This window comes from Sus scrofa, chromosome 13 (assembly GCF_000003025.6).
Source record: "Sus scrofa isolate TJ Tabasco breed Duroc chromosome 13, Sscrofa11.1, whole genome shotgun sequence".
Classification (NCBI taxonomy): domain Eukaryota; kingdom Metazoa; phylum Chordata; class Mammalia; order Artiodactyla; family Suidae; genus Sus; species Sus scrofa.
In genome coordinates, this window is record NC_010455.5 from 201181423 (window position 1) to 201196632 (window position 15210).

A 15210-nucleotide genomic window follows, 5' to 3' on the forward strand; every position below is an offset into this window, starting at 1 on the left:
TTAATTGCCAATTGGCTCATAAGAAAGTGTTCCATATTCATCAGTAATACAAATTAAAGTCATATCGATTTCACAGAACTGGAACAAATAATCCAAAAATTTATATGGAGCCATAAAAGACCCAGAATTGCTTCATAGCAATCCTGGGGAAAAACAAACACAACCAAACAAAAAACCAGGAGGCATAACTCTCCCAGATTTCAAACAATATTACAGAGCTACAGTCATCAAGACAGTATGGTACTGGTACCACAGCAGACTTACAGACCAATGGGACAGAACAGAGAACCCAGAAACATAACCAGACACCTATGGTCAATTAATCTTCAACAAATTAGGCAAGAATATAAAATGGGAAAAAAACCATCTCTTCAGCAGGTGGTGCTGAGAAAACTGGACAGCTGCATGTAATTCAATGAAACTAGAACAGCTCCTTGCACCATGTATAAAATAAACTCAAAATGGGCTTAAAGACATAAACATAAGACATGGCTTAAAGACATAAACCATAAAACTCCTGGAAGAGAACAAAGGCAAAACATTCTCTGACATAAACCAAAGCAATGTGTTCTTAGGTCAGTCTCCCAATGCAAAAGAAATAAAAACAAAAATAAACCAAGGGGAGCTAACCAAACTTGCAAGCTTTTGCACAGCAAGGGAAACCATAAAAATAACAACAACAAAAAGGACAACCTATGGGAGTTGTGGCTCAGTGGTAATGAATCCAACTAGTGTCCATGAGGGTGAGGGTTCGATCCCTGGCCTTGCCTAGTGGGTTAAGGATCTGGTGTTGCTGTGAGCTGCACTGAAGTTTGCAGACTTGGCTTGGATCTGGCGTTGCTGTGGCTGTGGTCTAGGCTGGCAGCTACAGCTCCCTTTGACCCCAAGCCTGGGAGCTTCCATATGCCGTGGGTGTGGCCCTAAAAGGCAAACAAACAAACAAAAACCCCCAAAACAAAAACAAAGAAAAGTACCTTAACAGCAGGTGGGCATTACGAAGCCTCTTTCAGGATGGTTCTGCATCAGATCCAATGCTGTGGATCGGACCCTGTCTCAGGACTCTCCTCAGAGAGCCAACGCTTCTGTCCCAAGAATGGACCTGCAAGTGTCCAGGGAGTGTGCAGACCACAGCCTTCCTGTGCAGGAGCGAGGGCTGGGAGCTCTGGTGGCATAGAGATTTTAGGCTTGGTCGATCCCTATCTGTTGGTCGTAGACATGATTCCTGCTGATTCTGGCCCTTCTCTCCCCAGCCACCTACTTGGTGTGTACGTAGATGCCAGTTATGCATCCTGATAGATGGGATTACCATCCTTGGAAGCAGGTGGTTCTTGTAGTTGGTACCCAAAAGGGGCTGTGGGTCCAACTGAGATTTTGAGTCTCAATTCCTTCGCACCCCACGCCTGCAGTGCGATCCTTGTATTACTCTTTCATGACCCAACTGAGCTAAGACACCACAGCCGTGGAATATTCCTCTTGAGATGCGTACCTGAAGAAGGAACCCTGGGCTGTTGCCACAGATAAGGAAGGAAAAGTGTCTTGAAGGGAAAACAGTGCCTTCACTGGCTGCGAGGATAGCCTGGTGCTCCTGCAGGAAGATGCCCTAGGAAACCAGGACCTGCCTCTCCAGGTGGAGTTTGCAATTTTCAAGCCCCCGTGAGAGGTGCATGTCCTGCCGGTTTTGCGTTTCAGGGAGAAAGGAGGAGAACAAAACAGGCTTGGTCCCCAGCAAATTCCAGGCTGAATTTTTTCCCATTGGTTTTACTTTTATGTCTGAACTGGGTTGTTTTTTTTTTTTTTTTTTTTTTTGTCTTTTTGCCATTTTCTTGGGCCGCTCTCACGGCACATGGAGGTTCCCAGGCTAGGGGTCCAATCGGAGCTGTAGCCACTGGCCTGCGCCAGAGCCACAGCAACGCTGGATCCGAGCCTCGTCTGCAACCTACACCACAGCCCACGGCAATGCCGGATCGTTAACCCACTGAGCAAGGGCAGGAATGGAACCCGCAACCTCATGGTTCCTAGTCGGGTTCGTCAACCCCTGCGCCACGACGGGAACTCCTGAACTGGTTTTTTTTTTTTTTAAGTTTTATTGAAGTAGAGCTGATTCACAACGTTGTGATCATTTCTGCTGGACGACAAAGGGATTCAGCTCCACATATACGCACATCCATTCTGTTTCAGACTCTTTTCCCTTGTGGGTTGTCACAGAATGTCGGGTAGAGGTCCCTGTCCTGTACAGCAGGTCCCCACTGGCCAATCATTCCACAGACCTCAGTGTGCAAATGCCAATCCAAACCCTCAGTCCATCCCTCCCACCCCCACAACTGTCCCCTTTGGTAACCACAAGTTTTTCAAAGTCTGTTTCTGTTCTGCAAATAAGGGTATACCTAAAAAGGGTATAAATCTAAAGAAGAGAAAAGAAAAGAAAAGAAAAGAGAAAGAAAGAAAGAAAGAAAGAAAGAAAGAAAGAAAGAAAGAAAGAAAGAAAGAAAGAAAAAAAAGAAAGAAAAGAAAAAGAAAAAAGATCCAGGCCTGTTTCTTCAGCCATTGCAGGGCAGGGGCTCCTGGTGCAGCAGGACTTTGCATCACAAGGTGGGAGAATGTGATGGAAGGGATGAAAAATGAGGCCTTTTCCAGTAGAGCTGGAGCCAAGAATAAGGAGGCTTTGGGGGAAGGCTGTGCTGTGTTCCAGGATAAACTATTGTTATTACCTATTTTTTTTTTTTTTCCAATCGTAGCTGCCCATAGCATGTGGAGTTCCTGGACCAGGGATCAGATCTGAGCCGTGGTCACAACCTAAGCTGCAGCTGTGGCCACGCCAAGATCCTCAACCCACTGCTCTGGGCCTGGGATCGAACCTGCAACCCAGGGCTCCCAAGATGACGCCGATCCCGCTGAGCCGCAGTGGGAACTTCAGTTATTACCTAATATTTCAGTCTTGTGGCCTCTGGTTCACACACTTCATCTCATTAACCCTCAGAACAATCCAGGGAGATAAGTAGGACCATTCCCAGCTTACAGATGCAGAGCCCTCCGTGATGAGCTGGCTGGTCCTAGATCACAAAGCCAAGGGGGACTGAGGCTCAGCTGGGTGTGGGGAAGTCCGTGGCTCCTGCCCTGGGAAGGATGCTGGTCTCATGAGGCCACGGATCCAGCGGGAGCCTCCGAACTCCTCCAGCGTGAAGATCTTCCAGAAGGACTCTCCACCATGCAATGAGGCAAGAAATTTATGGCTTGGCCTGATTTAATGGGCCAGGCAGTTAAGAGTTCTTTGCCAAGCTCTGAGCATAATTTAAAGGAACCAGGGCAGGAGAAAGGGCCCCATAACTCACATCCTTTAAGGGCTCGGAGAACAAGAGACACGTTGGATCGTTGAAAACATCTCTGCTCCTCAGGCCAGAAAATACCGGCCTGTTCCTGGGGATTTTGGTCAAAGAACCAGAAGACTGCATGAATAGATGTGGCAGAAAAAGTAAGGAAAATACGTACAGGTCATAAATTTCTAGCCTAATGTTTCCTTTGTTACGTTCTGACCGGCTTGGTATTTATTTCATTGTGTTCTCACTCTTGGTGTCTGTCCCCGCACCTTGTAAATGCCACCTTCTTAGCGGAGTAATTTTTCATTGACACGAACTGAAATATTGCCAGGACAGTGGCTTTGAGATCGTAGACATGGAGCTACAGACGACGGAGTGGGAGTTCCCTGGCGGCCCAGCAGTTAAGGATCTGCCATTGGTACTGCCGTGGCTCAGGTCACTGCTCTGGGAAAGGTCCTATCTGATCCCTGGCCAGAACTTCTGCATGCCATGGGCGTGGCCAAAAAAAAAAAAAAAGGTGAATAAGTTGATGGAGTGGAAGAGTATGGGATGGGAGTGGAAGGTGTAGTTTGAGTCCTGGTCCTTTTCTTCTGTGATGTTAGAGGTGTCGCTTCATCTTTCTGGACCTCAGTTTCCTTTTCTGTAAAATCGAGAGTTTGGACCCATCATCTTCTCTATGCTTTGAACTTGCAACCATGAAAAGCCGTAATATTTTCATTGTTCGGCATCTGGAAGTAATGCACGCGCTCTCTAACCCCCCAGAGTATTTTATCTCTGGGTTAAAAAAGGGCATTCATCACTTTTTCTCTCAAGTTCTGGTTATTCAAGGGCACTTCCTCCCTCCCCCCACCCCACTGGGACTCTGAGTGCTTTGGGTGGGCCTCTTCCTCCTTGTACCCCTCCCAGCCCCCGCGGGGCACCCTCTCACCCAGTCACCCTTTGGGGTGGATGAAAATGAGTGAAAGAAGACAGCCTCTACTCGCTCACACTCTGTCTTGAGGTCGGATGACTTGATTTAGAGTTTTTCCTACAAACGGTACATTCTTTCTGTTTGATAGCATTTAATATGTGCTTCAAAAGGCAGAGTTAGAAATAAATTTCATTTTTGTAAGATCCTTTTATTTTAGAAGGATCTTATTAAAATGAGTCTTTGCCCATACCAGACTTTACATCAAAGCAGCACATTTTTCGAGTTTTCTGGACGATGCTACTCCACGGACCTCATCGTGGCTGCGCTCTCCTCTCTGCCCCAAACCGGTCATGCGGATTATTGTCGAGCCATAATTTCCCTTATCACTGTGGACACAGTACACCCGTTGATGCTGGGCCTGACCAGGTTGGCTGGCTTTGCCAGTGGGACGTTGGCAGAAGTCGTACATGGGTGCTTTTCCTTACCTCTGGGGCTCCTGCTGCTGTCATGAAAAGAGCATGGGGAAGAGACCAGAAGCCACACCGCAGTTGAAAGGCAGCAAAGCACAGTCAACATGCGACACCATCAGGAAGTCAACGAGGTGATCCGAGTTGACAGGTACCAAAAGGGGTCAGGTGGCCGTGAGGATCTGGTCTCAGACACACATCCCTGCAGCCCCAAGAACTTGAACTTTCTGCAAACTGTACCAAACTCAAGGACACCATCAGCCATTTTTGAAACAACACCTGTCAGCTGCCACCTTGTGGTCTCAAGGTTGTTCCCCCTTGTAACTATGCAACCGTTTTGGACCCCAACCAGAAAACAACAACAAAAAAAGGAATACACCTTAAGCAGTACCCGGAGTTTTCACTTGGACGTAGATTTTGTTTGTTTGTTTTGTCTTTTTAGGGCCTTACCCATGGCATATGGAGGTTTCCACGCTAAGGGTCGAATTGGAGCTACAGCTGCTGGCCTATGCCACAGCCACAGCAATGCCACATCCGAGCCATGTCTGCAACCTGCACCACAGCTCATGGCAACACTGGATCCTTAATCCACTGAGTGGGCCAGGGATTGAACCTGTGTCCTCATGGATGGTAGTTGGGTTTGTTACTGCTGAGCCACAACAGGAATTCCTGGACATAGATTTTTAAACTATTTTTCAGCCTTCCTTCTACCTCCGATGTCCTAAACCACATCATAAAAATAGTGGCAGATTTGGCTTGGATCTTGTGTCGCTGTGGCTGTGGGGTAGGCCTCAGCTGCAGGTCCAATTTGACCCCTAGCCAGAGAACTTCCATATGTCTTGGGTGTGGCCCTAAAAAGAAAAAAAAAGAATAAGAAAAAAGGACAGAGAATGTGCAGAAGGAGGCCCCGGGTGTTCTGCCTCTGCTCTGGGCAGGGGTCTGAGTGGGTCTGTCCTGCGGGCACTGAGCCTTTCCAGGGCTGGGCCTTCCAGCCACCTGCCCTCACGCCGGCCCCAGCAGCACCTCGAGAACCTCAGGAGGGGCTCTTTGCACAGAGAGACTGAATGTACCATGGAGAGACCATGTAGATGCAGCTCTGGGCCTAAGACCACCAGGACTAAATGATTGCCAGCTTCACTCCATTTGGCCCTGACTTCCAGCTCAGGACCAACCAGAGAAAGCTAATCGTAGGATGCCTGCTTCTGCTCAGCTGCCTCCAGCTCCTTGGGCCCCCCGATCAGGGCCCATCTGAAACCGTCCATCTTGTTCACGCTAAAGTTTTTCCCATTTCCTGCTTTGCTTGCCTTTGAGTCTCTGCCGGAGGCAAGGGTTCTGGGTTGAGTTGTGTCCCCGGAAATTCAGATGTTGCAGCCCTGATCCTCAGTAGCGCCGACTGTGACCTCCGTGGAACTAGAACCATTGCGCTGTGATTAGTTCAGATGAGGTCACACTGGGGATGAATAGGCCTCTGATCCAGTGTGACCGGTGTTCTCAGAAAACAGAGAAACTTGGACAGAGAGCTTCTGCAAAGAGATCTGCCGGACACCCGGGGAATGCATTTCCAGGTCAGGGAGCCTCACAGTTGCCAGCAGCCCGCAGAGGCCAGGAGAGAGGCCGTGGACCTTCTCTCTTCAGAGGGAGCGTGGCTTTTCTCATCCCACCATCTCAGACTTCTGGCCTCCAGAAGTTCCAAATAAACGGTAGCCTTTGCCTGCTGTCACTGGCTGGTCTTCCTCTGTTTCCACGGCACCCACTGCCCTGCTGTCGGAAGGCCAGGCCTTCAAGATGGAGTTTGCAGGATCCTGGGGATCAGGTTTTCAAAGGTGGAAGTCCAGTGTTCCTGTTGCGGCTCAGCAGTAACGAACCCAACTAGTATCCGTGAACACGCGGGTTCGATCCCTGGCCTTGCTCCGTGGGTTAAGGATCTGGCATTGCCGTGAGCTGGGGTGTAGTTCGCAGATGCCACTGGGATATCTGGTGTTGCTGTGGCTGTGGTGTAGGCGGGCAGCTGAAGCTCTGATTCAACCCCTAGCCTGAGAACTTCCATATGCGGCAGGTGCGGCCCTAAAAAAGCAAAAAAATAAAAGGTGGAAGGCTGCCAGAAGCATTTCTTCAGGCTTGTCATAGTCCTGCAGATGACCTGAGGCGGTCCCACAGGCTCTGGACTGACTATCGGGACAGCTCAGGGCTGTCCTGCCATTGCCTCTTCGGCATGTTACCCAAGAGCTTCCCGTGAGGCAGTGCGAGGCCTGGGCCTGGCTCAGGGTGGTGGTGGGCTGGCTGCCCAGCCTCAACCCGACCCCCAGGCCCCCGGTGCTCACAAGACAGCTGTGGCCCTGGAAGGCCGCGCTGCTGTTTTAGTCCTATCCTGCAGAGAGTTTGGGGCTCATTCAGAGGCCTTCCCATACCTGGGGAACAGGGGCCTCTTGCCTCCCACGGCCATCAGAGGCCGACTGGAAACAGGTTATTTTAAGATCCGCACAGACTGTACCGATAACAGTAATAGTATTTCATTGCTGAAGTCGTGTGAGCAGCGGGTGGGGGGAGAAGAATGCAGATGAGTTTTAAAAATAGAAGGCTGTAATTAGCCAGAGCAGAGATTTATTCTAGAAGGCATTGATGCCTCCGGCAACCGCACACCCCAGTTCCTCCAGGACAGTCTTCCTTCCATGGAATTCGATTCTTTCCAGTAACGGCGATCTTTGTTCAAAGACCAAGGGCAACTCATGTTGTGGAATTGTACGACGGCACATGTACATTCATTCACAAGTCCAAACACCTTCTCATGGCATCACTCGCTTTCTCGCTTTCTTTTTATTGATAATTTTTTCTTTTGTCTTTTTTTTCTTTTTAGGGCTGCACCCACGGCATATGGAGGTTCCCAGGCTAGGGGGTGAATCGGAGCTGCACCTGCCGGCCCACACCACAGCCATCGCAACTTGGGATCTGAGCTGCAGCTTGTGGCAACTCAGGATCCTTAACCCACCCAGCGAGGCCAGGGATCAAACCTGCATTCTCATGGATCCTAGTCAGGGCCTTAACCTGCTGAGCCACAGTGGGGACTCCTCTTGCTTTTTGTGCTGTGAATATAGGCGTTGTGGCTGTGGTCTTTTCCTACAGGTTAAAAACTAGTTGTGAAGAGAAGCATCCAGGCAGGTGTGTGTCGATGTGAGGATGCTGAGGAGGTACGAAGCGGGCAGTTAAACTTAAACTCCTTGTTGGACGAGAAGCAGACTGTGTATGTGTCTGACTGGGTCACTTTGCTCACAGCAGAAGTTCGCTCAACACTGTAAATCAACTATACCTTCATTAAAAATATACGAAAACCCCAACCAACCAACCAACAAACCACATCTTGGCTGGAGAGCTGGATGTTTTTTATTGGACATAAATCCAAGGGACCAGTTCTCAAGTTTTTGCTTCGTGCCGTAGGCTGCCTCTCACCGAACTCCAGCAGGGAACACGCATGTGAGCTGCTCTGTGTGTGGACAGTTATGGCACGTATATCGCGCTTACCCACGATGTGATGGAGGCAGACGTGCTAACCATTACACGGCAGGAATGCGTGATGGGCGTGTGATGAGCAGCATTTGTGCAAGCGCCTCCCTGCAAAGCCAGAGCCCGGAGCTTGGGGCCAGAGAGACCAGAGGGGGGCACCAGCATGGGGGGGGGCGTCCCTTGGGGAGAGGAAGCCATCATTTCTTGCCTCGGTTCTCAGGGGTGGCGGTGATGGCTGTGTTGGGCAGTGGAAGGGGGGGCGGTTAGAGGTGACGAGTCCAGGAGGCGAGGACCCTGGGGTTGGGGGTGGGAGACACCTACTCACCGATGGTGGCTGGTCATCGTCGCCCCAGAAACTTACATTTTGGAAACGTGCATGTTTGTTGCTATTTGTATTTTCAATAGCAGCTAAGGATTCGCCTTAGTCTTCTGCAGTCTTACGTCTATTAACATTCTTTGGGGAGTTCCTGTCGTGGCGCAGCAGAACTGAATCTGACTAGGAACCATGAGGTTGCCGGTTCCATCCCTGGCCTCGCTCAGTGGGTTAAGGATCTGGTGTTGCCATGAGCTGTGGTGTAGGTTGCAGATGCGGCTTGGATCCTGCATTGCTGTGGCTGTGGTGTAGGCCAGCAGCTACAGCTCCAATTTGACCCCTAGCCTGGGAACCTCCATATGCCGTGGGTGCAGCCCTAAAAAGACAAAAAAAAAAAAAAAAAAAAAAAAAACTTCGGGAAATATCAGTTAGTTTTGATTATCCTTAAGGGCTAAGAGGTAAGAGGCTTTGATCTAGGACTGGCATTTTGATGGGCATTGTGGAAACTGGAATTAGGGAAAACCCACTGTCCAGAGGACAGTGAACCTTGGAGGAAGGAGCCTGGGAGCCCTGGAGATGAGCTGGAAATCTCTTGTCTGTCTACCAGCCTCTCCTCCAGACCACTTCTCCGCTTGAACTTGCAAGGGGTTTGCACTTTGGTTTGGAAAAAAAAGCTGTTCTGAATAGAAATAAAAACAAAAATAAAACATATGGGACCTACTCAAACTGACAAGCTTTTGCGCAGCAAAGGAAACCATTAAAAAACAAAACAAAACTGAAATGACAACTGCAATGACAGGATGGGAGAAATAGTTGCAAATGAAGCCACTGACACCGGCTTAATCTCCAAAACACACAAACAACGCATACAACTCAACAACAACAAAACAACCTGATCGGAAAATGAGCAGAAAACCTAAACAGACATTTCTCCAAAGAAGACATACAGATGGCCAGTAGGCACATGAAAAAATGCTCTATGTTGTTAATTAAATGCAAATCAAACCTGCAATGAGGTTCCACCTCACCCTGATCAGAATGCCTGTTTTTAATAAGTCTTCAAGTAACAAATGCTGGAGAGGGTCTGGAGAAAAGGGAACCCTCCTACGCTGTTGGTGGGAATGTAAATTGGTATGACTGCTATGGAGAATGGTATGGAGGTTCCTCAGAAAACAACATCGAACTGCCATGTGACCCAGCAATCGCACTCCTGGGCATCTATCTGGACAATAGTACAATTCAAAAAGACTCATTGCAGCACTATTCACGTGTGTGCCGTCACAAGGCGAAGACCCAGGGAGTTCCCGTCGTGGCGCAGTGGTTAACGAATCCGACTAGGAACCATGAGGTTGCAGGTTCGGTCCCTGCCCTTGCTCAGTGGGTTACGGATCTGGCGTTGCCGAGAGCTGTGGTGTAGGTTGTAGACTCGAATCGGATCCCGAGTTGCTGTGGCTCTGGCGTAGGCTGGTGGCTACAGCTCCGATTCCACCCCTAGCCTGGGAACCTCCTTATGCTTCGGGAGCGGCCCAAGAAATGGCGAAAAGACAAAAAACAAACAAACAAACAAACAAAAAAAAAACAAAAAAAACAAGGCTAAGACCCAGCCCCAAGGGAACCCCAGGTGGACAAGCCCCCATGGGACTTAGAAGATATGCGCTGTTTCCAAAGACAGCGCTGCTCAGACCTGCTGCTGACTCTGGGGCTAGACGTGTGTGTGTGTGTGTGTGTGTGTGTGTGTGTGTGTGATGGGGCTCCAGCCACGTTCAGAGCTCGGAGGCCCCAGGGAGAGTCTGGGGGTGACAGCTCCAGTTCTTGAAGGCCAGCTTGAGCCCAGCCCTCCAGGGAACACAGTTCCTTTCAGGGTCACCAACCCATCGTGATCTCTGCTGACTCCCAGCGCCTGCGGCCTTGGGGTCCCGAGCCACCCAGGGCAGCTCCTCCTGGCTCTGGGTCTTGTGCAAGTGGGATGATGGAGCCGTGGGTGCAGGGGCCTTGGCATCTTAAAATCCCTCATAACACCCTGTCTGCCCTGGGGTGCAGAGTATGTGCACCGGAAATCGAGTTGGTTATTTAATTGTCCAGGCTTCCTGTCTGGAGATGCAATGGTCAGTTTTCTGACATGGTCCCCACTTTAGGTGACCAGGACGTGAGGGATCCTTGCCAAATTTAAAAAATGTTTATTGGGAGTTCTCGTTGTGGCTCAGCTGGTTAAGGACCCAGTGCTGCCTCTCTGAGGATGCAGGTTTGACCCCTGGCCTCACTCAGTGGGTTAAGGACCTGGCTTTGCTGTGAGCTGCAGTGTAGGTTGCAGATGTGGCTCGGATCTGGCATTGCTGTGCCTGTAGTGTAGGCCAGCCGCTGCAGCTCAGATTTGACCCTTAGCCTGGGAACTTCCATGAGCCTCAGGTGTGGCCATAAAAAGAAACAAAAAGTGTTTATCAAACAGATGTATGTAGTTGAAGAATTATCTAGAACTGAAAGGCGCAGATGGACCCGAATATCTTTGGGGACCATTACTCTGCTGCTGGCACTTCCGTTTGTGCCTATACTATAATTTCCCGAGACACCTGTCTTTTCCACGTGATCTGCGGATCTCCCACGACAAGACTCAAGGATTTCACTTTTACATCTTTTCCCACCTTATACCTTAGTATTTTTTTTTTTTTTTGCCACGCCTACGGCATGTGGAAGTTCGATCCTGGGCCAGGGATGGAACCTCTGCCATAGCACTGACAACACTGGAGCCTTAACCTGCTGAGCCACCAGGGAATGCCACTCTTGGTGTGTCATTAAGACAAGAAATAATGGTTCACTGCTGAGGCAGCTCATACACTGCGATTTCATTCCCTTCTCTATAGAGCTTTTCTCCCCTGGACTTCTACTTGCCTTCATTTCTGTCCCGCAATTTAGTCTGACCGTATTCCTATGTTTCTCCTGGAACCCTCCCTCTGAGAGCCTTCCGACCTCAGGTTCCATAGGGTCTCTGGCTATCACACAGCATGGTCGCTGGGTATTAAGGGTGTGTGCATTCTGAGAGCGGGAGATGGGAAGGAGAGATGTATCTACCTCTACCTCTAAATCCATATCTATATACCTATCTCTATGTACCCATATATCTATATCTCTGCCTACATACCTATATCTCTATATCCATATATCTCTATATCTCTATACCTATGTCTGTATATCCACATATCTCTATCTACCTATAGCCATATATCATATATCTATATACCTATATCCATATATCTCTATATCACACATCTCTATATTGATATATCTCTATATCATATATCTATCTCTATCTCTACATATCTATATACCTACGTCTATGTATCTGTATCTCTGTCTATACCTACACATCTATATACTTATCTCTATGTCTCTGTATTTGTCTCTATATTTCTACATCTCTATCTAGATCTATAAAGAGAGAGAGAAGGAGGAGAGAGCTGGAGAGAGAGGTGGGGGACATGATGTGTGTTTTGTGTGATGGCAGAGTCAACACTGCCAACGATGGGAAGGCCAAGGGGAACCCCTGCCTTTGGACCTGGCCTTGGGGTCAGAAGTGTTGCTTCTGCTGCATTCCAGTCCTCACATTCTATGCTCAAAGGCCCCCCAAGTGTCAAGGGGAACTGGGGATAGACACCATCTATCTCTCTCTCTTTTTTTTTTTTTGCTTTTTAGGGCCAGGCTAGGGGTCTAATCAGTGCTACAGCTGCCGGCCTACACCACAGCCACAGCAATGTGGAATCCTAGCGGTGTCTGTGAGCTACACCACAGCTCACGGCAATGCTGGATCCTTAACTGACTGAGTGAGGCCAGGGATCGAACCTGCATCCTCGTGGATAAAAGCTGGATTTGTTTCCACTGCGCCACAATGGGAACTCCCTACGCCATCTCTTAAAGGGAGTATGGCAACATCCTGGAAGCATATGTGAGACCAGAAATATTACAGTCACCGACTTTGAAAAATATCAACCTACCATACGGTGTAGCACAGGTCTTTCTCAAACACGACATTTGTTCTCTAAGAGACTGGTGCTAGCTGAATAAAAAAATGCTTTTTACCCCATCTGCTCTGCTCAATATAGCTTATGTTTCCTAGTGGCCATTAATGACACTCTCCTGAACCTTTAAGACAGCCTTTCTCTCATGTTAGTTCCCATCTTTTAAAAAAAATTTTATATGATATCTTTTTTCTTTGCTTACTGTTAGAAAATTACTTTTTTATTTTTACTGAATCTTGAATCGGAGCTGTAGCTGCGGGCCTAAACCACAGCCACGGCAACGCGGGATCTGAGCCTCCTCTGTGACCTACACCACAGCTCACGGCAGCACCGGATCCTTAACCCACTGAGCAAGGGCAGGATCGAACCCGCAACCTCATGGTTCCTAGTCGGATTCGTTAACCACTGAGCCACGACGGGAATTCCTTTTTTTTTTTTTTTCTTTTAATTTGGCTGTACCTGCAGCATATGGAAGTTCCCAGGCTAGGGGTCAAGCCACAGCCACTGCAGAAGCCATGCAGAGTAGTTATGTTGTGAACCGCACAGGAAGTCCAGAAGATTGTTTTTTTTAAAAAAAAATTTTTTTATTTATTTAGTTAGTTAAATGGCTGCCCTCGAGGCGTGTGGAATTCCCAGGTCGGGGATTGAATGTGACCCGCAGCTGCCACTTAAGCTGTCGTGGTTCGAACCCTCCCCCCTCACTCCCCACTTGTTCTTGTTTCAAAACACACTCTTTTGAAAATAAATAATTGGAGGCACCCTCATCACAATATGATATGTTGTGGCCCAAATCAACATTAAATTGAAACCTCAGATTATTTAGACAAAAAGCAACCCTACCAAATTACGTGTGGATTTCACAGTCTTCAAAGCATCAAGGAGTTCCCGACCTGGCACAGTGGAAACGAATCTGACAAGGAACCACGAGGTTTTGGGTTTGATCCCTGGCCTCACTCAGCGGGTTAACGATCCGGCATTGCCATGAGTTCTGGTGTAGGTTGCAGACGTGGCTTGGATCTGGCATTGCTGTGGCTGTGGTGCAGGCCGGCAGCTGCAGCCCTGATTAGACCTCTAGCCTGGGAACCTACATATGCCTCGGGTGCAGCCCTCAAAAGACAAAAAAAAAAAAAAAAGAAAAGAAAAAAGCATAAAGCCATAGCGATCAGAGGCTGCAAGGTGCACGGAGCCCCTCTCAGTTATGTACTGTGAGCGCCCCAAGGTCACCCAGGGAAGCCCTACTTCCTTGAGCCTGACTAGTGCAGGGGCTGTTCGGACCTTTGAGACCTCGGTGGTGCTTGGCTTAGGTCCTGACCACAGAGTAGATTGTGTTTGCTGCTTGGGGAGCCTGTTCATAGGAGTGTGTTTTCCACTCTAGGCCGCCTCATACGGTGGTGCGAGTCAGGCACTGAGCAACTCCAGGGGCGCCATTCTCACCACTCATCCCAGGTCAGGTTTCTGGCAGTATCTTGAGGAAGGCGTGCCTCTTCCTAATTCAGCAGAAGTGCAGGCTGCCTGGGGCGGGGGTGGGGGTGGGGCTATCATAACAGGAATCAGTGGCTATAACCCTGCTTCTTCTGCTCAATGGCCAGGCGACTGTCCTCTGGGTGTTAGTGGGCTCAGGTTGCCATATTCAAATATCACAGACTGGGGCCTGAAACAACAGCCATTTATTGTTTTCTCCCAGTCCTGGAGGCTGGATGTCTGAGATCAGGGTGTCAGCAGGGCTAGTTTCTGCTAAGTCCTCTCTCTTGGGTGTGCAGGTGGCCGTGCTCTCCAGATGGTCACAGGGTCTTTCCTCTGTGTGTGTCTGCATCCTAATCTCCTCTTCTCATCAGGACACTGGTCACTGGCTTAGGGCCCCACCTAATGACCTCATTTAACTTTCGTTATTGCTTTAAGGGCCCTTGTCCAAAGGCAGCCACCATCGGAAGTTCTGGGGGTTGAGACTCCGTAGACTCGGTTGGGGGGTGACAATTCTGCCCATCACACTGCGCCTCAGGGTCCTGACCTTGGGTTGTGATGATCACCCTCTCGGAGGAAATTATGTGAAAGTGCTTTGCAGACCACAAGGTTCCATGCAAATACACAGCCTGCCCATTGCCTTCGTCCTCATGACTTGGGCCTGGATCCCTGATGCGACCGTCTGGATCTAGCAGAAATACCAGGCAGAGTCGGTCGCTAGGAGGTAGGAGGAGCCAATAAGAGGCAGTAGGGGGAGTTCCCAACGTGGCGTAGCAGAAACAAATCTGACTAGGAACCACGAGGTTTCGGGTTCGATCCCTGGCCTCCCTCGCTCGTGAGTTAAGTGGGTTCAGGATCTGGCATTGCTGTGAGCTGTGGTGTAGGTCCCACTGATTTGACCCCTAGCCTGGGAACCTCCATGTGCCTTGGGTGTGAAAAGCAAAAAAAGGTGGTGGCTGCTCCTCCTGCATCAGGGACCTCACTTCCCTGCCACCCCAGCTGTGGACGCAGGTACTTTACTCAAGGGATGTTTGGTGGGCACATGCTCTGGGCCATGCCTCTGGGCATGGGCTGGAGGAGGGGAGGGAAGAACCAAGACATAAAAGGCCTGAGAGTTCTGGGGGCACCGGGCCCCCACATAGTTAGAAGTGATGGTGTCTTTCCTGGGGAACCAACAAGGTCACTGGTGATGGGGAAGCCTACCCCCACCCCACTTTCATCGAATCAGATCAGATCT